General features: G+C 47.6%; 1 non-coding gene across 1 annotated transcript; it reads right to left on the bottom strand.

Annotated features, from left to right (window-relative positions):
- Positions 1-1,693: 1,693 nt before the first annotated feature.
- Positions 1,694-1,808, bottom strand: LOC127980884 (U5 spliceosomal RNA). Its single transcript, XR_008159885.1, has one exon. It is a non-coding gene; the product is annotated as a U5 spliceosomal RNA (small nuclear RNA).
- Positions 1,809-2,219: the final 411 nt, after the last annotated feature.

Genomic DNA, 2,219 nt, shown 5'->3' with positions numbered 1-2,219 from the left:
GAAAAAAAAAGTCTTTTAAAGAAATCCCTTATTCCGAGGTCACCGTAGCCACCAGATCCAGTCTGTATCCGCTTCAGTCACCCGGATCCAGTCCGTATCCAGAGAAGATGGTGGATCAACACCTAGAAAGGACCTCTATGGCCCAGAAACACATCGGAGACCGTGACAACTAGATGAGCCGCAGATACAAATCCCTTGTAAAGACCACCTGGACAAGACCACAGGAAACAGATGATTCTTCTGCACAGTCTGACATTCCTGCAGCCTGGAGCTGATCTACTGGTTTCGTCTGACAAGGGGAGAACTGTCTCCCCGACTGAGCCTGGTTTCTCACCGGGTTTTTTCTCCATCCTTTCACCGATCGAGTTTTGGTTTCTTCCCTCTGTCGCTTCTGGCAGGCGGAGCTGGGGACACTTCATGTACAGCGATATCGTTGACTTGATTGCAAATTATTGCACAGATACTATTTAAACTGAACTTAGCTGAATGATGTCATCAAAGAGTTCAATAACGAAATGCCTTTAACTGTCATTTTGCTTTTTGACGCACTGTGTTCCTAATTAATGTTGTTCAGTTGCATTGACGCAATACTTTTTGTTTAAAGCGCAATTTAAAAAAAAAAAAAAAAAAAAAAGAGTCCAAACAATGACCCCTGCTACGGGTAGTGTTCCAAGTGTTATGCGACTTCAGCTAATGATGGGTCCATCAGAAATTTTACGGTGCTAGGGCTGGGTCTGCGTCAGAAGAAGCCATGCATTGTTTAGTTATGTCAGTGCAGTGCCGTCAGTTGGGGGAGAAACGGCAGCATGCACGGCTCCTCGTTAGTATAGTGGACAGTATCTCCGCCTGTCACGCGGAAGACCGGGGTTCGATTCCCCGACGGGGAGAGCTGGTTCTTTTCGTCTTCCGAATGATCCATCCAAAATGTTTGGTTGGAGTCGCAGGTCACAGAAGGAGTTCTGCTTCGACGTCAGCCCGAGCCAAAGGACATGCGTTGGCCGGGAATCGAACCCGGGTCAACTGCTTGGAAGGCAGCTATGCTCACCACTATACCACCAACGCAGGCGGAAGTCAGTAGCTTTATTGACGCACTGTGTTCCTAATAAATGTTGTTCAGTTGCATTGACACAATACTTTTTGTTTAAAGCGCAATTAAAAAAAAAAAAAAAAAAAAAAAAGAGTCCAAACAATGACCCCTGCTACCGGTAGTGTTGCAAGTGTTATGCGACTTCAGCTAATGATGGGTCCATCCGAAATTATTCCATCCAAAAGTTTTGGGTGGAGGCACAGGTCACAGAGGGAGTTCTGCTTCGACGTCAGCCCGAGCCAAAGGATATGCGTTGGCCGGGAATCGAATCCGGGTCAACTGCTTGGAAGGCAGCTATACTCACCACTATACCACCAACGCAGTCAGCAGTCAGCAACTTGCGCCGTCACTAAGAAGGCTCGAAGTGCACGAGTCGCCGATAGGGCTAGAGGAGCAGATGAGATCTTTGTTTGGACCCGTCACTAAAGAGAGCCTTCAAGAATTTGCATCCCGTCACGTACAAGAAAGCGCTGCCTTCCCATCCGGCTAAATAAACACGAAGTGGTCAAACGCAGAGAGTGCCTATTCAGACGATGACCAGTGGCAAGCCCTCTCGCAGCATGCTGCCTGACGGTCAAACTGATTCTGCTCTTGACATTTCGATGTAGCTCTGCTGTGAGCAGAGCACCCAAAAATACAGGTCACTCGCAAAAGTTCCCCTCCACGGAAATCTTTAGTAAAAGGCAAAAGATTTATGCGACAATGAAGAGAAACTCGAGCTGTGTCTCCAAACCCTCGGGCCTGTGCGCTGCCTCTGTTAAACTACTACGCTCGCCAAGGGTCATCAAGGGTGACAATGCCTGCCCACATGTGTTTAGTCAGCACCCCCCCCCCCCCCACTCCAAAAGGGAGGAGTAAAACTCAAAAAAGTCCTCTCGGTCCACCAATAACCAAAAGCCCAATCAAGGCAATCTCTTTCTCATGCCTCTATCTGAAAAGTTGGATAAAATCTTATATGAAAAAAAAAGTCTTTTAAAGAAATCCCTTATTCCGAGGTCACCGTAGCCACCAGATCCAGTCTGTATCCGCTTCAGTCACCCGGATCCAGTCCGTATCCAGAGAAGATGGTGGATCAACACCTAGAAAGGACCTCTATGGCCCAGAAACACAGCGGAGACCGTGACAACTAGAT

Source organism: Carassius gibelio, chromosome B19 (assembly GCF_023724105.1).
Source record: "Carassius gibelio isolate Cgi1373 ecotype wild population from Czech Republic chromosome B19, carGib1.2-hapl.c, whole genome shotgun sequence".
In the NCBI taxonomy this organism is placed as follows: domain Eukaryota; kingdom Metazoa; phylum Chordata; class Actinopteri; order Cypriniformes; family Cyprinidae; genus Carassius; species Carassius gibelio.
This window is presented reverse-complemented; position numbering and strand designations above follow the sequence as displayed.